At 35.6% G+C, this 25358-nt stretch overlaps 1 protein-coding gene across 6 annotated transcripts in view; it reads left to right on the top strand.

Annotated features, from left to right (window-relative positions):
* ZNF280D (zinc finger protein 280D) overlaps positions 1–25358 on the top strand; it is a 375018-nt gene that overhangs the window by 103583 nt on the left and 246077 nt on the right. Inside the window, exon 5 of one of the 6 annotated variants that reach the window (XM_053223975.1) lies at positions 17421–17554. The exons of the other annotated variants lie outside the window; for them this stretch is intronic. The gene's annotated coding sequence lies outside the window, so the exon portion shown is untranslated. The remainder of the gene's footprint in view (positions 1–17420; positions 17555–25358) is intronic. 6 annotated transcript variants of the gene reach the window in all.

Below are 25358 nucleotides of genomic sequence, written 5' to 3' on the forward strand. Positions count from 1 at the left end.
TGGCAAGCACCTTTGTTCCCGGGCGCAACAACTCTCCCTCCCATTGTCCTCCAGCCCCCCCATTCTCTGAGAAGAGCTGTTAGCTTATAACCTTCCAGATGTCAAGTCCTGCTTGCTGTCAGAACTCACTCCGTCCCCTCTGCTTTTGCCAGCCAGACTCGGGGGCTCTGCTTGGCCAGCGGGCTGCCTCTCTGCCCCGGCTCCCTCCCACCAGTCTGTGTAGCGCACACCGCCTCTCCGCCCTTCCTACCTTCTTCCTTAGACCTCTTGTCTATATTTGGCTCCAGAGACTCCATTCTGCTAGTCTTCTGGCAATTTTCTGGGTTATTTAGGCAGGTGTGGGTGGAATCTAAGTGATCTGCAGGACACGGTGAACCCAGCATCCTCCTACAACGCCATCTCAACCATTTTTAAATTGTAAAATACACATAATATAAAATTTACCACCTTAACTATTTTTGAGTGTACAATTCAGTAGTGTCAAATACATCCACGTTGTTGTACAACCATTACCATCATCCATCTCCAAAGCTTTTCTCGTCTTCATGGATAAAAACTCTGTATCCATTAAGCAATAACCCTGCATTCTGCCCTCTCCTCAGCATCTGGCTACTACCACTCTACTTTCTCTCTCTATGGGTTTAACTAAGTGCCTCATACAAGTAGAATCATGCAGTGTTTATCCTTTTGTGACTGGTTTATTTTGCTTAGCATAATGTTCTGAAGATTCATCCATGTGGTAGCATATATTAGAATTTCCTAATGTTTTAAGGCTGAATGATATTCCATTGTATGTATATACCACATTTTGTTTATCTATTTATCTTGGATGGATACTTAGGTTGCTTCTACCTTTTAGCTACTGTGAGTAATACTACCATGAACATGGATATATGGAGAATATTCTTCAAATTTTCAGATTTTGGGGTGCCTAGGTGCTCTGTCAGTAAAGTGTCCAACTCTTGATTTTGCCTCAGGTCATGATCTCATAGATGTCATAGACCATGATCTCAAAGACCATGATCTCATAGACCTGAGCCAAAGTCAGAATCCCAACCGACTGAGCCACCCAGGCGCCCCTGTGATCTTACTTTTCTAGGTGTTCTTAATTATGGAATCATAGCTCATTCAAAGTCCAAATTGACTCATGGTATATTTCATTCAACCATTATTGAAAAGCAACAAAGTATTGTTCCATTAAATATATAATACATTTTGTTATGTTGTGAAACTCTCGTAAGAGCAACAGTATTGTCAGTTTAACCTTTACATACACAGCTGTTATTTCTCTGTGTGAGGATGGGACATCAGGAAAGAAAAATTGATGCAGAAATATGACCTCTTAAAATTAAAATTAATCTAAAATCATCTTTTGACCATGAAGAAGGTCTTTGCATTTTGTAGTATAACAAAATCATTTCAAATTCTTTTTCCAATAGCTGAGAGAAAGTCTGTGTGTTGAGATTTGATCCAACATTGAAATGGAATTGTGAACATTTATCAGTTTTTTTTTTGTTGCAGCTTTAAGCTAGAAGAGGAACTTTGCCAGAAATCATGTTTTTTCCCAAATTATTCCATCTACATCCAAATCAATACATTGGTCATATTCTGCCCCCTTTGGTTGAGTTACATTAAAACAAATTTTTCCTTCAACCTTTTACCCTACAAGGATGTTAACTCAGCTATTTAATTTATCCTCTAGCTAAAATAGTATGTTTTTCTGATATATATGTTTAAAAAATTTCTCATTTTTATAAATTGCTTGGATATATCCAGGAAAATTTCTCCTATCATGTCTTTAAAAATTTTAATAAATTTTACTAACCTGTTTTCATTTTGTAAGTGAGCCAGTGATAGTCTCTGTAACTTTCCACTTCTTTGCAAATACAATCCAATTTGTTGTTTGATGAAGCATGAAGTTAACTGAAACTTATTATGCTAAGAGAATGTCTTCCTCTTGTTGACTTCTTTAATTCATTAATTTATTAAACAAAAGAAATAAAGCACTTACTATGTGTCAAGAACTGTATTATTAGTGAACAAAAAGAGTTTCTTATATGAGAGAGACAGACTTTTATGAAAGAATCTCATAAATAAATGTAAAATTTCTATGCTTACAAGTAGCAAAGCCAAACCCATATTGTGCTTGTAAAGTAAATGATGAGGATCTGGTATGTTTGAGGACTCATGTGAGACATTTGAGCTAAGAATTAAAAGATAAAGTAGAATAAGAAGCATGATATTGAGTATATGGAGGCCACGGGCATTTCAGGAAGAGGGAATGGCATGAAAAGAGGTTAAAGGTTGGCCTTTGTGGATTGAACCCAGAAAACAAACGTAAATATGCTTCAAGTTGCATTAAGGCCTTTTGCTTTTATTCTATGTGTAATGGTACATTAGCTTGGATGGATATTAGTTAAGAATTTTTCAGCTTCAAGTGATGGGAAGCCCAATCTATCTTGCCTTAAGCCCCCACCCACCTCCCCGCCAAATAGTCATTGGTTTATGTAATGGTGAAGTTCAGAGTTCAGACCCTACCCAAACACAGTTTTATGCATAGGCAGTTGATGTCTTAATATCCGAGCTCTAGTTCTCTGGGATCCCTTGATTCTGCTCTTACCATTGTGCTGGCTCAACTCCAGTCTGGTACCCATCATGGTCACAAGAACCAGTCAATGCTGCTGATTGGAATTACTTAAATCACATGTTACCTTGAACTAATTCCTTTGGCTAGGGGAATACAGTATTTTAAGTGGCTTAGGTATGGGTTAAATGCCCTTGCCTAGAACAATCTCTGTGGCTAGGAAAGAGTATGCCAATTAGGGGGCATCCATAACTCTGGAGCTGGAGGTGGAAGTAATCCCAAACCACTTGGGGGAGGGGTGGTTTCCTAAATGAAATTTAGGGTGTTATTACCCTGAGGAAGGTGGACGTTTCTGGATAGAAATCATCAGATATGCAGTATACATTTGAGCAACAACACAAACAGGGAAGACCAATTAGTAGGTAAGACTAGTAGTCTAGTATGATGATAGCTTGGACAGAGGAAGTGGTGGCAAAGTAGGGAGTAAGTAGAGAGATTCAAGACGAATTTGGAGGGTAAAATAAATACAGCCTGGTGATTAAATGCATATGGAGGAAGTGAAGGTATATAAGTTATTAATAATAACCCTCAGGTTTCTGGTTTACATATAAATTGCATAAATGGTGGTGACATTATACTGATAAATGGTATTAAAAGAAGACCAGCTTTGAGAGATGCAGTCTCAGTTTCAGATTAGCTGTAGTTCCTTTTGCAACATTCAAGTGGAATTGGCCAGAAGACACTTAGATTGTTTTGATTTACTCATATACATTTATTAAAGGCTTTGAGATATATATTTAATAAATATACATTTATTAAAGTATGAGACCTTTCATACTTGGTTAAATTTCTCTAAGCCCTCTCCTATTAGAAAAAAAATAGCTTCCCACTCATTCTATCCCCCCCCACCAAAATAGGTATTAACATTCCTCCCATAATCATCCCTTTATGTACTAAATAAGAATCTTTTCTTTTCTAATTGTATGGCAACAAATTGGACAACTTAGAAGAAATGGATAAATTCCAAAATTGAATCAAGAAGAAATAGAAAATCTGAACAGACTGATTACTAGTAAAGTAATTGAACTGTTAATTAAAAAAATATGAAAAAAACCTAAATGTAAGATTGGATGGATTCACTGATAAATTCTACCAAACATTTAAAGAAAAATTAATACCTATTATTCTCAAGCTATTGAAACAAATAGAGGAGGAAGGAAAGCTTCCAAATACATTCTACAAAGGCCAGTATTACCTTGATACTGAACTCAGACAAAGATACCAAAAAAAAAAAAAAAAGAAACCGCAACGCAATATCCCTGATGAACATAGATGCAAAAATCCTCAACAAAATATTAGCAAACCACATCCCACAACATATTAAAAGGATCATTCACCACTGTCAAGTGGGATTTATTCTGGGGGTGCAAGGATGGTTTAATATTTATAAATCATTCAGTGTGATACACCACATTAACAAAACTAAAGATAAAGATCATATAATCATCTCAATAGATGAGAAAAAACATTTGACAAAATTCACCATTCATTTATGATAAAAACTCAACAAAGTGGGTTTAGAAGGAACATACCTCAACGTACTCCATTCTTCACACACATACACATATACATATACATACATACACACACACACACACACACACACACACACACACACACACACACTGGAATATAAGCCATGAAAAAGAATGAGATCTTGCCATTTGCAACAACATGGATGGACCTAGAGGCCCATCCCTTCATCCCTTCATTGGAGGGAACAAGGCTGAATTGAGGCAGGGAAAGTACACAATGAGCCTGGAATATCTTACTGTGTGAGAAAGTAAGGAAGTATTCAAAGAATGATGAGGATGTTAAAAGAACAGAAAAGTCAGTTTCCAGAAGCTTCCACTGGTCAACTCTAGGACAGTTTGGTCATCAAAATAAGTAACAGTAATATGGATTATAAAATTGAGTGAAATTGCAATTCATGGGCTTGTATTAATATAAATAAATACATACATATAGAGAGGAGGAAGATTTTCCTTGTAACTAGTAAACATAGAGGGAGTGATGGAATTTAGAAAAACACTATTTGACAGCCATCATAATACTAATAAATTGAACAAAAAACATCAACAAATGTTAAAACTAATGGGTAAAATCTGATGGAGAATGGGATAAAGAAACTCAACAAAATACTTATTAGTTGGAAAGTGAAAAAGTATAATTTTACAGAGGAGAAGCTTGGCAGACACCACTATAATCAAATGTAACTAAAGACTCAGAGAGGGGAATATCCTAAAATAAAAAGTCACTCAAAGCAATAATCTTTTCACCTCTAAAGATCAAAATTCCAGCCATGCTTGTTCACTATTTTCCACATTCTCCCTTTCTCTCTCCTCCTCAAATGACCCTCTTGAACAAGAACCCTATTAAAAATAAAAATGAGATCATTCCATTCTGAGACTTTAAAAGAGTTTTTGCTTTCATAACTTCTTTCTTTTCACAAAAATTTCAAAATAGTCTGAATTGAAAATTTGATTCTTATTTTTTGCTTAAGTTGTGGCTATGTGATATACAGTGAGAGCTGTGACCACAACACATTAGGTTTTGGCAAATTTTTCAAAGTAAGAAAGTTGCTGATAAAAGTCTTTGGAGTTGATAGTACCCTCTTTTGACAGAGTTTACTGCCAGAATTCTAAATGACCACTAATTCATTGCAGCCTATCCCATCGAGAGGTAAAGTCTATTTCCCCACACTTGACTCTGGGTCAGCCTTGGATCTTTGACCAATAGAATATGGCGAACTGAAATTGTGTTTCTGAGGCCTCAGAAAGGTCTTGAAGCTTCTACTTTTCGCACCTTGGAATCCACTTGCCACGCAAGAAACCCCAAGCTAGCCTACAACAGAAGCCATGTGAAGACAAACCCAGTACCCAGCCAGCAACCTCAGTCAACTGAGACATGTGAGTGAGACTATTCAGAACCATTCTGCTCCCAGCCAACTTGCCACCTGCCTACTAACACAGGCATCATCAACCCATTCCATCATGAGAGCAGAGACAAGTCTTCCCCATTGAAAGCCCTTCCCAAAACACCAACCAATAGAGTTATGAGCCCAAGCACATAAATAAATGAATGAATGAGTGAATGAATGAATGAATAAATAAAATCAACAAACTATGGCCTGTGGGCCAAATCTGGCTCACTGCCTCATTTTGTAAATAAAGCTTTATTGGAATGTAACCACACCGATTTGTGTATGCATTGTTACAACTACTTTTGAGGTAAAATTGCAAAGCTGAGTGGTTGTGACAGATTGTATGGCCAGTAAACTCTAAAAATACCTATTATTTGGCCCTTTACAGGAAAAGTTTGTCAAGCTGTATTTTAACCCATTAAATTTTAAGGTGGTTTGTTATGCAGCCGTAGATAGCCCAAACACTTTCTTTATAGCAGAAGAACAGGCAAGTCCTTGCTTGAACTATAACTAATTTTTATAATTTCATGTATACATGTTTGAGACCTCTAAAGGCATTTAACTTTATCTAAACCAACATCTATTTTCATATGAATAACAATGTCATTCTTCTAAATAGAATATGTTAATAACGCTGGGCACAATATCCACTTTCTTGATACAAGGCACTTTTTGAATTTAATAACCAGTTAAAATCCAATATAACTCTTTTCTACTTTCAGAAAATGCTTCATTTAAAAATTATTCATGTTAAAATGATTTTAACTTGATGTCAGAATGGGCCTTGGGTAGTATATGAAAGTCTTACAAAGTATAATAATTCACTGTTGAGAGCAACCTCTAAGTATTACTGCTACAATTTTCACAACTTTTGCCTGACAGTTGGCCCTTATCTTTTTTTAAAAGAAAAGTAAAATATTAGCTTGTCTTCAACCTTCAAAAAGATGAGCCATATTTTCTGACTTAAACAAGGTATTTTAAAAAATTAATTTTAGGGATTGGCAGATCTACTGTGTAATCCTGGCTTGTTGAAAAGTATATGAATAGATTTCCACATGAGCTTGGGAAATGTGAATAAATATAATGTGTAAAACACTGTCACATTCAGATATTTATCTGTGCACTGCAGAAGTTTACTATCTTCTCTGCCTAAATACATAGACAATCAGTTAATGCTGATTAAATGTTAGTATTTCTGCAAAAATAAAATAAAAGTAAAGGATATTGGAAATAATGTGAATGAAAGCTGTGAAAGGATATGAAATCTATAGTAAGGCATAAATGCACATGGTCAGTTCTTCTAGGTCAGTTTTGAAGCATGTGCCACCATGAAAGAAAATGCTGGTTATGCACTGTGAAACTGGGAGCCTGACTTGCCATAGTATGAGTTACAATTCAGAAAGTCTAACTCTAGGTTAATAATCAGACCTGAGGACTTTCCTCCAAGATATTTTAGATTGCCCAGTCAAATTTTAAGAGAAACTTCCATGATTCCTGACTTGATTTCTGCTTTTCCTATATGCCCGTTTTTATAACACATATCCAATATTTAAAGATTATATTTAAGAACATAAATTTTTGTTGTCCTTGAACTAGAATTGTGGGGTTTTAGGACTAGAAGAGAACTAACAGATTATCTGGTCCTCTTGCTTCATTTTGCAGAAAAGGGAATTGTTTTTCTTTATATACTTATGAATATGTATATGGAGATATATATATATATATATGATATCTATCTATCTATCTATCTATCCATCTATCTATTCATAAACTCCAAAGGACCATATAATATCATTTTGCATGTATCTATTGACTATCAGCTTCTAAATTCTTTGAGTGGAATAGAAATCATGTGCATCAGTGTCAGCCAGGTATTTTACTACTTGACGATGATTTAATGAAGTTGAGACTATTCTGGCTATCAATTATAAGAACTTAGGTACAAGTCCTGAAAGACCATCAATAAAATTAAAAGACTTCTATAAATGAAAATAAAGATTAATTTTGTCGGCAGGCTTGTGTTATAGTCTGACTATTGTATCCTTTTTGAAATCTTAATGCCAAATATCTCAGAATTTGACTGGATTTGAAGACAGCATCTTTTAGCGAGGTAATTAAATTAAAAGGTCATTATGATGGGCCTTAACCCAATATGACTGGTGTCCTTATAAAAAGAGGAGATATCATACACAGAGACACACACAGAGGAAGGACCTTGAGAAGACATTGAGAGAATATGGCCATTCGCAAACCAAGGAGAGATGCCTTAGAGGAAAATAACCTTGTCAAATCTTGATCTTGGACTTCTAGCCTTCAGAATTGTGAGAAAATAAATTTCTGTTGTTTAGGCCACCCAGTCTGCAGTTAGTTATGGCAGCCCTAGCAAATTAATACCCCTTATAAAAATTTGATATCCTGGGCTCGAGATAATAATATAGATGTCTGCCAAAATGACATGATTGTCATCTTTATTATGTTCAAACATTATAGTTCTGTTAATGCGACATCAGATTTTGTAACCTGCATACAGTTCAGATATTCTGTGGTGGCTTCTCAGCTCAAAGTTCCATCCAAAGACACACATTTCAAACATCCAAAAATAATTGGAAAAAAACGTTTAAATTTTACTTAAGTCTCTTAGAACACACACAGAGTGACATGATATTCATAACACATGACAACACTTCCTGTAAAACCTCTTTCCTCATCTCAAAAGCCTCCCTTGCCATAACACAGCAGCTAATCCAAATTTCTTTCTCTTTTCTTTCTTTTATAAACTTCCCAAACTCTCTTTCTTAGCCAGTGCTTATTGGCTTTTGATTTTTGGAGTGCCTCCTCTCATCTTCAGCATCTGCCTTTTTCCCTTGTGCAGCTCTCCAATAGGTCAGCTTTTCTAATAGGTCAATCAGTCAAAGCTTTCCTTTTACCCAATCCACCAATCTGTTAAAAACGAGCCGAACTTGCCAAGGAAAAAAGTTTCCTTGGCTGAAGAAGGAGAAGAGAGGCTGTGAACAGTCAGACATCAATTTTTTTTCCTGTCAAAAATGCATTAAATGTACTGGCAGCTGTTTCACATTGTTGTTGATACTAAGTTTACAGTAAACTAAAATGTTCCAGTGTGTGTTAAGTGAAATCATCCCTATCCTGTAAGTTTGTGTTTTATTTTATTTTGTTTGTTTTGTTTTTTACATAAAATGCAGATCTTTTCATTTCTTTCTGATAAGTTTCATCTTTTGGCCCAGTGTTCCAAAATTCCAGGATCTTTTGAATCTTTTTCTTTCATCTAACACATTGGACTTTTTTTTTTTTTTTTTTTTTTTTTAGTTTTATGAGTTTGATAGCCTGGGACCACCAGCTGAGAATGAGTCAGCAGTATAGCGTGGCTGTTTTTACAAAGCTAACTGTGATAGTGAAATATATTAATAGGTCTGTGACATCCAAGAGTTAGGAAAGTATCCCTCTGCTAAACTTAGAATTGGTCATACCCTTAAAGTATCATGCCAAGTTTGGGCCCTGGCATTTTAATGCACATGTGAGTGGCTGGGAGGATTTGAGAGAAGAGTAGCAAAAATGAAATAAAAAATGAAATGAAATATGGTTAAAGTTAGAGAAGTCAGAGAAGAAAAATGTTTACATATTTGTGAAAAGGCTTTTACATATTTGTGAAAAGAGAAAGCATTCACCTTTTGTTCTTCAGTTTCTCAGAGAATTTAGGACAAAATGGGGGATGTGGCCTTTGGAGAATGGGAAACAACATAAAAGTTTAATAATATAAGACTGTTTAAATAAAGTATGGTGCCTCCATATAACAGAAACCATCATGAAACACTTGATGAAACAGTGAATTTTTAAAAATTATCTTGGAGTCAGGAAGGCTGTTCTAAGAATCATTAAACAAAACAAAACAAACAAAAAAACCCCACCCAAGTCAGAAAGTAAAATATACGTATGTAAAATTTTCCATTAGGAAAATAAAACTAGAAAGAAAGTTAAAAAATAAAAAGAAATATTAAATAATGAACAAAGGCTTAACTTCTTTAATGTACAGAAGCGTGGGGCAATTCAATAACATAAAGTTAATCACCCATTAGAAAAATGTGCAATGAATTAAAAGAAAAAATTTATATTATTATTATTTTTTAAAGTGTTTCAAGTTTTTAAATTCTAGTTAGCTAACATATAGTGTACTATTGGTTTCAGGAGTATAATTTAGTGATTCATCACTTACATTTAACACCCAGTGCTCATTCATCACAAGTGCCCTCCTTAATGTCCCCCACCCATTTAGCCCATCCCCCCCACCTACCTATCATCCAGCAACCCTCAGTTTGTTCTCTATAGTTAAGAGTCTCTTATGTTTGCCTCCCTCCCTCTCTCTCTTTTTTTTCCCTTTCCTCTATATTCATCTGTTTTGGTTCTTAAAATTCCATATATGAGTGAAATCATATAGTATGTGTCTTTTGACACATTAAAATAAATGCAAATGGCTAATAAAAATAGTAAAACTTCAATAATGATTAAATAGTAAAACTTTTAATGATTAATAGTAAAACTACTTCAATAATGATTAAAGAAATGTATTTTATAATTAGAACTAGATATTTTTAAATTTTAATTCCGGTATAGTTAACATACAGTGTTGTATTAGTTTCAGGTGTACAATATAGTGATTTGATAATTCAGTACATTACTCAATGCTCATCATAAGTTCTATATATATTCTATATATATTTATATATATTATATACCATATCTTCCTTATTCATTCATCTATTAATGGATACTTTGGTTGCTTCCATAATTTGGATATTGTAAGTAATGCTGCATTAAACACAGGGGTGCATATATCTTTTTGAATTCATGTTTTTGCATTTTTTGGGTAAACACTCAGTAGTAGAGTTACTGGACAATATGGTAATTATATTTTAAATATTTTGATGAACCTGCATACTGTTTTCTAGAGTGGCTGCACCAGTCTGCATTCCCACCAACAGGGCACAAGGGCTCCCTTTCTCTACATCCTCACCAATACTTATTGTTTTTCATATTTTGTATTTTAGCCATTCTGAAAGGTATGAGGCTATACCTCCTTGTGGTTTTGATTTGCAGTTCCCTGATGATCAGTGATGTTGAGCATCTTTACATGCATCTGTTGGCCATCTGTATGTCTTCTTTGGAGAAATGTCTGTTCACGTCTTCTGCCCATTTTTTAAAATTGGATTATTTGGTTTTTGGGTTTTGAGTTGTATAAGTTCTTTATGTATTTTGGATACTAACCTTTTATATGCTATATCAGTTTGAGATATCTTCTCCCATTTAATGAGGTGTCTTTTAATTTTGTCGGTTGTTTCCTTCACTATGCAGAAGTTTTTTATGTTGATGTAGTCCCAATAGTTTATTTTTGCTTTTATTTCTGTTGCTTCAGGAGACATATCTAGAAAAATGTTCCTACAGGAGATGTCAGAGACATTACTACCCGTGCTCCCTTCTAGGATTTTTATGGCTTCTAGTCTCAAATTTATATCTTTAATCCATTTTGAGTTTATTTTTGTATATGTTGTAAGGAAGTGGTCCAGTTTCATTCTTTTGCATACAGCTGTTCAGTTTTCCCACCACCATTTGTTGAAGAGACTTTTTTTTCCAATGCATATTCTCTCTCTCTTTGTCCAAGATTAAATGACCATATAATCATGGGTTTATTTCTAGGCTTTCTATTCAGTTCCACTGATGTATGTGCCAGTACCATATGGTTTTGATTACTACAGCTTTGTAGTATAACTTGAGATCTGTAATTTTTATACCTCTAGCTTCATTTTCTTTTTCAATATTGCTTTTGCTATTCACAGTCTTCTGGGGTTCCATACAAATTTTAGGATTATTTGTTCTAGTTCTGTGAAAAATGGTGTTGATATTTTGATAGGAATTGCATTAAAGCATTAAATTTCTTTGGGTAGTATGGACCATTTAACAATATTTGTTCTTTTTTTAAAGTTTATTTATTTATTTTGAGAGAGAGAGAGAACACACAATTGGGGGAGGGGCATGGAGAGAGTGACAGAGAGAATCCCCAACAGGCTCCGTACTGTTAGCATGGAACCTGACTGTGAGGCTCGAACTCACAAACTGCGAGATCATGACCTGAGCCAAAATCAAGAATCTGACAACTGAGTCATCCAGGCACCCAACAATATTTGTTCTTTTAATCCACGAGCATGGACTATTTTTCCTTTTGTGTCATCTTCAATTTCTTGGTTATTTTACCTCCTTAGTTAAATTTATCCCTAGGTACTTTATTACTTTTGGTGCAGTTGTACATGGAATTGTTTTCTTAATTTCTCTTTTTGCTGCTTCATTATTAGTGTATAGAAATGCATGGATTTCTGTGTACTGATTTTATTTCCCATGACTGCACTGAATTCATTTATCAGTTTCAGCAGTTTTTTGGTTGAGTCTTTAGAGTTTTCTATATATAGTATCATGTAATCTGCAAATTCTGTACGTTTTACTTCTTCCTTATTAATTTGGATGCATTTTATTCTCTTTCTTGTCTGGTTGTTTTGGCTAGGGCTTCCAGTACTATGTTGAACAAAAGTGGTGAGAGTGGACATCCTTATCTTGTTCCTGGCTTTAGGGGAAAAGCTCTCAGTTTTTCACCAATGAGTATGATGTTAGCTCTGTGTTTTTCATATATGGCCTTTATTATGTTGAGGTGTGTTTCCTCTAAGCCTACTTTGTTGAGGGTTTTTATCATGAATGGATGTTGTACTTTGCCAAAAGTTTTTTATTTGATTTGATTTTTATGCATCTATTGAAATGGTCATATGTTTTTATATCCTTTCTGTTATTGATATTACGTAGTACATTGATTAATTTGCTAATATTGAACCAACTTTGCATCCTGGGAATAAATCCCACTTGATCATGGTGAATTCTCTCAATGTATTGTTGATTTGATTTGCTAATATTTTGTTGAGAATTTTTGCATCTGTGTTCATCAGAGATATTGGCCTGTAGTTCTCTTTTTTTGTAGTGTCTTTCTCTGGTTTTGGTGTTAGGGTAACAATGGCCTCATAGGATGAATTTGGAAGCTTTATCTTCTATTTTTTGGAATAGTCTGGGAAGAATAGGTATTAACTCTTCTTTATATGTTTGGTACAATTCACCTGTGAACCCTCCTGTTTCCTGAGTTGTATACTTTAGCCATTCTCACAGGTGTGAGGTGGTATCTCATGGTGGTTTTGATTTCTATTTTCCTGATGATGAGTGATGTTGAGCATCTTTTCATGTGTCTGTTAGCCATTTGGATGTCTTCTTTGGAAAAGTGTCCATTCATGACTTCTGCCCATTTTTTCACTGGATTATTTGTTTTTTGGGTGTTGAGTTTGAGAAGTTCTTTATAGATTTTAGATACTAACCCTTTATCTGATATGTCATTTGCAAATATCTTCTCCCATTCTGTTGGTTGCCTTTAGTTTTATTGATTATTTCCCTTGCTGTGCAGAAGCTTTTTATCTTTTTATTTTATTTTATTTTTTATTTTTTAAAATTTACATCCAAATTAGTTAGCATATAGTGAAACAATGATTTCAGGAGTAGATTCCTTAGTGCCTTTTACCCATTTAGCCCATCCCCCCTCCCACAACCCCTCCAGTAACCCTCAGTTTGTTCTCCATATTTATGAGTCTCTTCTGTTTTGTCCCCCTCCCTGTTTTTATATTATTTTTGTTTCCCTTCCCTTATGTTCATCTGTTTTGTCTCTTAAAGTCCTCATATGAATGAAGTGATATGATTTTTGTCTTTCTCTGACTAATTTCACTTAGCATAATACCCTCCAGTTCCATCCACATAGTTGCAAATGGCAAGATTTCATTCTTTTTGATTGCCAAGTAATACTCCAGTGTGTGTGTGTGTGTGTGTGTGTGTGTGTGTGTGTGTGTGTGTATACACATCTTCTTTATCCATTCATCCATCGATGGACATTTGGGCTCTTTCCATACTTTGGCTATTGTTGAAAGTGTTGCTATAAACATTGGGGTGCATGTATCCCTTCGAAACAGTACACCTGTATCCCGTGGATAAATGCTTAGTGCAATTGCTGGGTCACAGGGTAGTTCTATTTTTAGTTTTTTGAGGAACCTCCATACTGTTTACCAGAGTGGCTGCACCAGCTTGCATTCCCACCAATAATGCAAAAGAGATCCTCTTTCTCTGCATCCTCGCCAACATCTGTTGTTGCCTGAGTTGTTAATGTTAGCCATTCTGACAGGTGGTATCTCATTGTGGTTTTGATTTGTTATTTCCCTGATGATGAGTGATGTGGAGCATTTTTTCATGTGTCGGTTGGCCATCTGGATGTCTTCTTTGGAGAAGTGTCTATTCATGTCTTTTGCCCATTTCTTCACTGGATTATTTGGTTTTTTTTGGGTGTTGAGTTTGATAAGTTCTTTATGGATTTTGGATACTAATTTTTTATCTAATATGTCATTTGCAAATATATTCTCCCATTCTGTTGGTTGCCTTTTAGTTTTGCTGATTGTTTCCTTCACTGTGCAGAAGCTTTTTATTTTGATGAGGTCCCAGTAGTTCATTTTTGTTTTTGTTTCCCTTGCCTCTGGGGACACATCTACTAAGAAGTCACTGCATCCGAGGTCAAAGAGGTTGCTGCTTGTGTTCTCCTTTAGGTTTTTGATGGTTTCCTACCTAATATTTAGGTCTTTAATCCATTTTGAATTTATTTTTGTGTATGGTCAGTTTCATTTTTCTGCATGTTGCTGTCTAGTTTTCTCAAGACCATTTGTTGAAGAGACTGTCTTTTTTCCATTTGATTTTCTTTCCTGCTTATCTAAGATTAGTTGGCCTTACATTTGTGGGTCCTTTCTGGATTCTCTATTATCGTCCATTGATCTATGTGTCTGTTTTTGTGCCAGTACTATACTGTCTTGATGATTCCAGCTTTAAAAATTTTTTTCTTAATGTTTATTTTTTAGAGAGAGAAACAGAGATAGACAGGAGTGGGGAGGGACAGAGAGAGAGAGAGTGAAAGAGAGAGAGAGAGAGAGAGAGAGAGAGAGAGACAGAATCTAAAGGAGGCTCCAGCCTCCAAGCTGTCAGCACAGAGCCTGACGTGGGGCTTGAACTCACAAAGTGCAATATCATGACCTGAGCCAGTTGGATACTTAACTGCCTGAGCCACCCAGGTGCCTCAATGATTTCAGCTTGAAGTCCAGAACTGTGATGCCTCCAGCTTTGATTTCTTTTTTCAGGATTACTTTGGCTATTTGGGGTCTTTTCTGGTTCCATACAAATTTTAGAATTGTTTGTTTTAGCTCTGTGAAAACTGCTGGTGTTATTTAGATAGGAATTGCAATGAATGTGTAGATTGCTTTAAGTAGTATAGACATTTTAATAATATTTGTTCTTCCAATCCATGAGCATAGAATGTTTTTCCATTTCCTTGTGTCTTCTTCAGTTTCTTTCATAAGCATTGTATAGTTTTCAGTGTAAGATCTTTTACCTTTTTGGTTAGGTTTATTCCTAGACACCGTATGGGTTTTGGTGCAATTGTAAATGGGATAGACTTTTAATTTCTCTTTCTCTTGCTTCATTATTGGTGTGTAGAAATAAATATGCACATCTTTTGATCCAACACTTCCACTTCCAGAAATTCATTGTATAGATATTCTTGCTCAAGTACAGAAAGATACGGACGTAATTGCAATGTTGTTATAAGAAAAAACACCAAAGCCCATCAATTAGAAACTATTTAAGTAAATTATGGCTCATATATAATATGAAATTTTAGGCATCCTTTTTACATTCTTCTGTATTCATATGCATACACACACAGGAAGATGTTTTAGATATATTGTTAGATGAAAAATAAATTTTAGAGAACATTATTGTAGTGTGATCTCATTTGTGAAAAAAAAAATATATGCATACATTTATGTAGTAGGCTGGTAGTTAGGCTTATATCCCCTATGTAAAAGAATAGAAGATTCTCCTTTAGCAAAAATGATTAAGTTAAGAGAAACTTCTTGCAGTTAGATTTTGGGATCCTATTTCTTCTCCATAAAGAGCATAAGTGACTGAGACACTGGATGAGAAAAGACCCATAGCAAAGCATATTGTAGAATTTCAAATCCAGAGGCATAAAGAGAGAATCTTTAAGGGGAAAAAAACACAAAAACCAACCAGATTGCTTACAGAGTTCTAAGGATCAGACTGGCAGGTAATCCTGGAAGGTAGAAAACAATGGAGTAAGGCCTTTAAAATTTGAGAAAATGGGGTGCCTGGGTGGCTTAGTTGGTTAAGCATCCAACTTCAGCTCAGGTCGTGATCTCACAGTTTGGGAGTTTGGGCCCCGCATCGAGCTCTGTGCTGACTGCTCAGAGCCTGGAGCCTGCTTTGGATTCTGTGTCTCCCTCTCTCTCTGCCCCTACCCCACTCATGCTGTCTCTCTCTCTCTCTCTCTCAAAAAAAATAATAAACATTAAAAATTTTTTTAATTCTGAGAAAAAGTTTTTTGCAATATAGAGTTCTATACCCAGCCAAACTACCAATTAGGTGAGGATAACTTATAATAAACATTTTCAGTCATCCATGAACACAAAAAATTTACTTTCCACACAGAGTTACAGGAAGTTATTCAAGTATGTGCTTTACCATACTTGAATGGCAGTAAAGCAAGAAAGAAAAGATTGGGGTTCAGGAAACAGGAAATCCAAGGTAGAAAAGAGGAAAAAGGACTTACCAGGATAGAAACAATCCAGGTTGAAAGTGAGAGCTTCCAGTTCAGATAAGAGCAGGATTATGGAGGGCTCCAAAATGGATGTTGTATTAAAAAAAAAAAAAAAAAAAAAGAACTGATATATTTGGCTGACCTATTTTAAGTTTTATAGTTCTGTTGAAAAGTTGAGATCATTTCCATAAAAACAGAGCAAACAGAGGGAAAAAACAGGTAATTACTAACTTTCAGAAAAATAAAAAATGTAGTAGAAATGAAATGTATTACATACTAACTAAATGACTGTGAATAATGTTGATATAATTTATTTTTTGCAGTTTGTGTTTTTAGAAAAACTTGTGGTAAAATATGCACACTAAAGTTTACCATTTTAACCATTTTTTAAGTGTACAGTTCAGTGTCATCAAGTCCATTCCCATTGTTGGTATCATTTTAAGGTAAACACTAAATGATGGTTTAGTAAAAATTATTGTATAACTCCAAGAGGAAGGGAAATATGTGTGTGCAATGAAGGAAGAGTTCATGAGTTCTTAGTCCTTGTCTTCCATTGTGAGACACATTTTCAATGTTTAAAATTTAAAACCCAGAAATAACCATAAAGGTATATTGTTTAGAAAGATTGGAAGGAAGGAACATAACACCAAAAGATTAATGGTGGAAATTTTGGGATGGTGGGATTATGGATGAGTCCCACTTCTTTTTCATTTGATCTGGTTTTTTTTTTCAAGTTTTTTTTAATAATAAATAGATATTACTTTTGAGATGAGAAAAAGAATCACCAAAATGTTATTACTTATATCAACAGTTTGGATATAAGTTGAATTTGGTAGTAGAAGGGGTTTAGTCAGATATTAAAAAGTACTTGATTTTCCAGGTAACTAAACATTTCCCTGATGTTTCCTTATGCAAGAGAAGATGAGTGTGCCCAGGAAAGGAAGGAGTTAAGAGGCAGAAATGAAGCATGCTAAAAAAGCAACTGTTGAAAACTTCTAGAATGAGAGGGAGAGGAATCACAACAGAATGATGGAAAGTTGAAAAATATAAAAACAAAATTACGTCTCAGAAACCTTGGAGCCTAAAAATGACCATGTCTGGCTTTCATTCAGAGATACAGACTCTTGCTGAAGAATCAGAGGGAGAAGAAATGGAGTTACGGGGCCAAATACTGTTGTAAGTTCAAGACAAAAAAAAGAAGAAAGAAATAGAAAGACAAAAGAAAAAAGAAACATGATTGGCAGTGGTGAGTTTTATCATTAACAAGACATGGGATAAAAACAGGTTTTATGCAGTCTAGCAAAACAACCAGTATTTTCTGCCAGGACCCTGCCCCTTAGCATTTCTAGGTCTTGGGAGGTTTCTGATCAATTGGTCAAATGTGTTGAGAATAATGAAATTTCCTTTCCTACTGCTATGGCTATAAACTGGCAGATGTTCCATCATGGCTTTTTGAATCTGTTTTCCCATGAAAAAATTGCACAAATAAACTTTTAGATCTTCCCTTGGTTCAGTTTTGCTTGGATCTCCAGCTTCCTTTATCAATCTTCTGAAATTCCATCACCCAGCTACAATGACTCTTTGCAATCCTCTAAAAATGCTATAGCAGAGATTGTTAGTTGTCTACAGAAAAATACATTCTTCCATTTCTTTCTTTTTAACAGGATTTTTATTTTGTTGAGGTAGTTTTGTGCACAGCCTAAAAAGAATAAAATAAATAAAAGAAAACATTTATTTCCCTGCTTCCTTTAGACTATAGGTCAAAATAATCTCAAAGACCTACGACTTGCCATCCTTGAGTCAAATCAAGGCCAACATCTACTTCTAGATTTCCTAGAATGTGGGAAAAATAAATCCCAATTTTGTTTATGCCTCTGTTATTTTTATTTTCAGTTAAATGCAGGCAAATGGAATGTCTCTCTTTTTTATATTTTTATACACTATTTCCCCTGCCTGATATGTTCTTCCTCTACCTGTGTAACAGATAAACCACTATATTCCCAAGATCATCTAAAGCGATTGCTCCTTTGGAAAGCTTTCCAATACCTCTGCAAATTCAGCTAGTTATGCATTCGTTTGTGCTCCCATTACATTTTGTGTAAAGTTCTCCTAGAGCACCTATCATAAACTTTTAAAATTATCTGTGTACTGATCTATTTCTGATCATTTGAACTTCTCCAAAGCAGAACTGAGTTGTTTCTACTTTTGCATTGGCTTGCACTGTCACATACCCATGCAGGGGCTCAATAAATATTGGCTAAATGAACGTTGAATAAACTCAGACTGTCTTGAGAACCCAAAGTACATATTAATTTCTTGATTGTAAATTTGTTCTACCAAATGTAAATGTGTTGTAATTTTGCCTTCTGTGTCAGAGTTTGGCATCATCTAAAATGCTGAAATGAACTATGTGATTGTTGACTAACTCAAGCTGTATAGTCATAGAAATAAACACCTTTAAAATCTGGATTAGGCAGGAAAGGAGGGAAACAAACATTCAATGAGTACTTACTTTGTGCAAGGCATCATGTTCTGAGGCTTGTCTCATTTACCAAAATACTTCTGAAAGATAGGTATTAATTCCACTTAGAAACATAGGGTATACATATTAAGTGATATGCCCAACGTCACAACTAATAAGAGACACAGCCAGAAAATGCTTTCAGACTTCAGGTCCAGTAATTTTTCCACTCTGTAAAGCTTCTGCTCATGTAAGAGTGAGGATGTAAACTCTAAAAGGCAATCTAGTGTTGAGTTATCTCTGCCTATAATCTGCATCGCTTCCACATTCTAATTCCCCATTCTAATTCAAGCAACACATTGTGGTCAAAACCATCTACCTGAAACGTAACTCTAATTATGACACTCATCTGGACAGAAGCAATAATGTTTCCCAGTAGTTTAGTAAGAAAACCCCTGATCTGCACTTCTCTCTGGCTACTTCACCCTGGCAACTGTGTCTCACCCAGCCTCTATCCTTTTGTTAATACTAGCCTAAACCCAGGACAGGCCTTCCTATAACATTGACATATTTAAGTTTTATCTACTATCAGAGACATTACTCAAATTTTGTTTTTACCACCATGTTTTTTCTGATTTTACACAATAGAGTGAATCTTCCTTTTTCTTTCTATTCCCACTATACCTTACTCATATCACTCTTGTTTGCATTTAATTTTACTTTCTAAACTGTTTACTCTGTCTCCCCAATGCTAGATTGTAAGCTCATAGAAGGTAGGAACATGCATTTTCATTTTTTAACCCCTCTCAGTAACTAGTATGATAGCAAGTGCTCAGTAAGGGAATGATAAAAAGTATAGATAATTGTACCTTGCTCAGCACTCCTTCTTGTTCTCTATTTTTTGTTCACAAATGTAGTCTTAATTCAAACATGAATGAAAGTAGGCTTACAACTCCAGCATTATACTTTAAAATTTTTAAATGTCTGTTTCATCCCTTTGTATTTCTCTTCATCTTCATGAAGTTTCATATTATGATAGAGCATTGAATAAAACCATGCATTCTAAATATTTTGGTAACTAAAAAAATGTGAATCAGTTTATTATTTGAAATAGAAAACTTAAGATTTGTTCCTCACTTTTCCTACTATCATATATATAGTAGCTTCTAAAGTGCTCAGCATCACACATTTTTTAAAGTTCATAATGGCCACTTTACACACTGGGGGCAATGTGAATGATGTAGAATGGCCACCACAAAGAAAAATCTTCATCCACCTCTTCAGGCACGAATGTACTAGAGAAGGTGACTAGAAAGATGCAAATGCAGGTCATTCCATAATTTTTTTAAACCTAAACGTGTTGGGGACAAAAATGAGAAATAGGGGATAAGACCTGAGACAGTGAGCTGGAAAACAGAGCTTGAGTCCCTCACTGCTGTGAACTCTGAGAATGAGGAATAGACAGATCTGGGTAACACCAGAAACTTGATCAAAAAGGAGCTATATATATAGAAAAGGGCCCCACTGAAAAATTTAGGATTTCAGAATCCTAAAGCCATTAAAAAATATTGGAGGGAGGGATAAAGGAGTGCTGATTCATAGGGGCATATGTACCCCAATGTTTATAGCAGCACTATCAACAATAGCCAAATTATGGAAAGAGCCCAAATGTCCATCAACTGATGAATGGATAAAGAAGATGTGGTTTATGTTTACAATGGAATACTACTTGGCAGTGAGAGAGAATGAAATCTTGCCATTTGCAACAACATGGATGGAACTGGAGGGTATGATGCTAAATGAAATAGTCAGAGAAAGACAGATATCATATGTTTTCACTCATATATGGAATTTGAGAAACTTAACAGAAGACCATGGGGGAAAGAAAGGGCAAAAAATAGTTTCAAACAGAGAGGGAGGCAAACCATAAACAGACTCTTAAATACAGAGAATAAACTGAGGGTTGATGGGGAGGTGGGAGGGAGGGGAAATGCGTGATGGGCATTGAGGAGGGCACTTGTTGAGATGAGCACTGGTGTTGTATGTAAGCAATGAATCATGGGAATCTACTCCTGAAACCAAGAGCACACTGTATACACTGTATGTTAGCTAACTTGACAATAAATTATGTTAAAAAAATAAAAGCCATTTTGAAATAAATTAAAAAAAAATATTTCAAGGTTCCGTAGGCAGGTATGTAAACAATTGTAGCTTTGAAAGATTTACTAGCATTTTTGAGGAGAATTGACTGGAAAGGTAGAGTGACCCATATGGTGGAAAGAGCAACTGAAGGGCTACAATTGTGTGATCATAAGGTAATGGTGGCCTTGACTAGGTGGACAATGGTGACATTAAGCATAAGAACAGATTGTAGGCACATAAGACATCTGGGTAAGATGGTGTATGGTAATGGATGTGTATGATTAAAAGGAAAATGTAACATATGCCTTACTGAAGGAAAGATCAAATCGGGAAAATATTTTCAAAGACCTTATATTCTTTGTACATGCAGAATGTTTAGGTTTTTATGACCCAGAATGTTCCTTAAAGGCTGTTTAAAAGCAGATCTGTTAAGTGTATGCTTAGTCAGGAAATGGTGCTGGTGAAAGCTTGTTCTTTGCCGCTCGTGTGTTCTCCTGGCCAGCTCTTTGGCCATTTAGGCAACTATGGCCAGTGGGTGATTATCATTAACTTATCTAAAGCTTAGTTTTTTAATCAGTAAAATGAGGACAATACCAGTTCTGCTTATCTTGCAAAGATAGTATGAAAATGAAATTACTCTAGATTAAATTATATTAAAAAACATTTATTGATTATATACTGTGAGTATACCTGTGTGAGGTTCAACAGGAAGTAAAGATGAATGAGACAAAGTGCCTCTCTATGGAAGACTAAAACAAACACAAAACATGAAGTGCCTGGATGGCTCAGTCAGTTAAATGTCTGTCTCTTGATCTCAGCTCGGGTCTTGATCGCAGGGTCATGAGTTCAAGCCTTGCACTGGGCTTCATGCTAGATATTAAGCCTACTTTAAAAAGTAAATAAATAAAACAACACAAAACACAAAATGGTAACACAAAAATATAAGATGGGATAAGAAAAGCATCTCTGGACACAAAATCCTTAAGAGTTCAAATAAATGAGAGTGGATATCTGGAGGATAAGCTAAAGAATGGCTTCATGAAAAAAAAGGGATCATTTGAGGTAAGACATTAATAAGTAGAGAATGGAGGATAAGAGGAGAGTAATTCATCCATTTATGCACTCATCTATCTATTCATTCATCCATCCATCCATCCATCCATCCATCCAATATTTTGGGGGGATCCTCTTTGTGACAAATCACAGAGAGAAATAATACCCTGCCCTTGTTTAGCTCATAATCTAGGAAGGAGCTTAGTCCAGAGCACAGAGGGAAAGAAAAGGAAAGGAAAGGAAAGGAAAAGAAAGGAAAGGAAAATGATTCAGTACTGAACCAATTAAGACAATGGCTATAAACTGCATAAAATCTAAAGTAGGAGAAGCCTAAGATTAATGCATAGTAAAACACAGAGTGTTAAAATGTAGGAATTGCCTATATGTCTAGAAGTTTTCTTCCTATTCAAGAATAGGGGGGCTTCAATAACATTTGGGGAGCAGAGACCAGATCTGGGAAAGAGAAAATATTTAAATGGCCAGTGAACAATCTAAACTAAAGGAGACTTATTTTCACACATATTCCATTGACTTTGGCTCTTCTCTCTTGGTAATATCTCCTACATCCTGCCTAGGGTTCTGAAAGATGGAGCACCAGTGCAACTCCAGCCAAAGCTATAGACTTCTAGCTTGTATAGTTCAGCTTCCTCTCAGTTGTTTCTTATCTATAACTATTAGTGTGGGTTTGGTCTTTTATGGTGGGTCTTGAAATTTCTTCACTGTCTCCTTCCACTATACATCCTTGATGACTGATCCTCCTTTCATGAGGAAGATAGAGTTTATGAAAAAAACTATGGGGCCAACTATGGGGCTCATTCTAGAGCATGCTTATAGGAGGGAGGCAGAGGCAGAGGTAAGGACAGAGGAAGAGAATGAGAGGAGAAGAGGGGGAGAAAGGTAGAGAGAAAGAGATGGATTGACTAGCTTTTCATGTATAGAAAGGCTGTGTACTGTGAGGTGAGAACTGTTGCTACTAATGTTCCCACAATGGATAAAGCAAAAATTATTTTTGTAAAAGAGAATATTTGGGATAAGAACATGAAAATTAAACACTCTAAACCTTTAACAAGTCAGGAGAGTCGTGTTATTCACCAATATGATCAAGGAATTCAGGGAAAAAAATCTGTTGAATTTATGCCAGTTAATAACCCTACAATGACCCATAAGTGTATAAGTGGAAGGAAGAGTTGCACGTCTCCCACCTTAAATCAAAAGCTAGAAATGAATGAACTTAGTGAGGAAGTCATATGAAATGTGGAGATAGGCTAAAAACCAGGCCTCTTGCACCAAAAGTTAGCCAAGTTATGAATGCAAAGCAAAAATTTTTTAAGGAAATTATAAGTGCTACTTCTGCAAATACATGAAAATAAGAAAGTGAAACAACCTTACTGCTGATAGAAAGTTTTAGTCGTCTGGACCAAAGATCAAACCAGCCCCAACGTTCTCTTAAGCCAAAGCCTAAGCCAAAGCAAGGCCCTTAGTCTCTTCAGTTAGGTGAAGGCTGAGAGAGTTGAGGAGGCTGCAGAAGAAAAGTTTGAAGATAGCAGAGATAGGTTCATGAGGTTTAAGGGAAGAAGCTACCTCCACAACATAAAAGTGCAAGGTGAAGTAGCAAATACTTATGTAGAACCTGCAGCAAGTTATCCAGAATATTTAACTAAGATAATTAAGTAAGGTGGCTATACTAAACAACAGATTTTCAATGTAGATGAAACACCCTTCTATTGGAGGAAGATGACCTCTAGGACTTAAATAGCTGCAGAGGAGAAGTCAATGTCTGGCTTTAAAACTTCAAAGGACAGTCTGACACTCTTGGTAGGGGCTAATGCAGCTAGTGACTTTCAGTTGAAGCCAATACTCATTTATCATTATTAAAATCCTAAGGCCCTTAAGAATCATGCTAGATCTACTCTGCTTGTGCTCTATAAATGGAACATCAAAACCTGGATGCCAGCACATCTATTTACAACATGGTTTACTGAATATTTTTAGCGTACTGTTCAGAACTACTGCTCAGGAAAAGAAAGATTCCTTTCAAAATATTACCGCTAATTGACAATGCACCTGGGTCACCCAAGAATTCTGATGGAGATGTACAATGAGATTAATGTTGTTTTCCTGCCTGCGTCTCATCACATCCATTCTGCAGCCATGGATCAAGGAGTAATTTTGACTTTTAAGTCTCATTATTGAAAAAATTCATTTGTAAGGCTAGAGCTGTCATAGATAATGATTTCTCTGATGGATCTGTGCAAAGTCAACTGAATACTTTCTGCAGAGGTTTCACCATTCTAGATGCCATTAAGAACGTTCGTGATTCATGAGAAGAGGTCAAAATATCAACATGAAAGGAAGTTTGTAAGAGGTTAATTCTTTTTTTTTTAATGTTTATTTATTTTTGAGAGAAAGAGAGCGCAAGCAGAGTAGGGGCAGAGAGAGAGGGAGACATAGAATCAGAATCAGGCTCTAAGCTGCCAGCCCAGAGCCCAATGTGAGGCTCACTCATGAGAAATGTGAAATTGTGACCTGAGCTGAAGTTGGATGCTTAATCGACTGAGCCACCCAGGCACCTCTGTAAGAGGTTATTTCTAACCCTCATGGGTGACTTTGAGGGGTTCAAAACTTCAGTGGAAGAAATAACTGCACATGTGGTAGAAATAGCAAGAGAACTCGAATTACAAGTAGAGCCTGAAGATATGACTGAATTGCTGCAATCTCATGATAAAACTAATTGTTGAGGAATTGCCACTTATGAACAAAAAAGTGGTTTCTTGAGATGGAATCTACTCCTGGTGAAGATACTATGCAGATTGTTGACATGACAACAATGAATTAAGAACATGATGTAAACTTCGTGGATAAAGCAGTGGCGGGTTTGAAGGGACTGACTCTAGTTTTTAAAGAAGTTCTACTGTGGCTTAATGCTATCAAACAGCATCACATACTATGGAAAAATAATTTGTGAAAGGAAGAGTCTATCAATGTTGTCTTATTTTAAGAAATTGCCAGAGCCACCCCAATTTCAGTCACTACACCCTGATCAGTCAGTAGCCATCAACATTGAGGCTAGACCCTCCACTAGCAAAACTACTATGACTTGCTGAGAGCTCAGATGATGGTTAACATTTTTAGCAATACATTATTTTTTAGTTTAGGTATGTACATGTTATTTATTTATTTATATTTATTTATTTTTTTAATTTATCTTTTTTTTACATTTTTATACAGATCAAAACAGATTTAGTGCCATGTTCATATAGGCATTGACTATGTAAAGAAAGATGAGCCTCTGAAGACATCTCGTACACTTTGGGCTCCCACTGTTTCAGGTTTTTTTAGTGTCTGAGAATTCTCAGCTAATTCTTCAATCTGCATTTCACATAATATTTCACCA

This window comes from Acinonyx jubatus, chromosome B3 (assembly GCF_027475565.1).
Source record: "Acinonyx jubatus isolate Ajub_Pintada_27869175 chromosome B3, VMU_Ajub_asm_v1.0, whole genome shotgun sequence".
NCBI lineage: Eukaryota > Metazoa > Chordata > Mammalia > Carnivora > Felidae > Acinonyx > Acinonyx jubatus.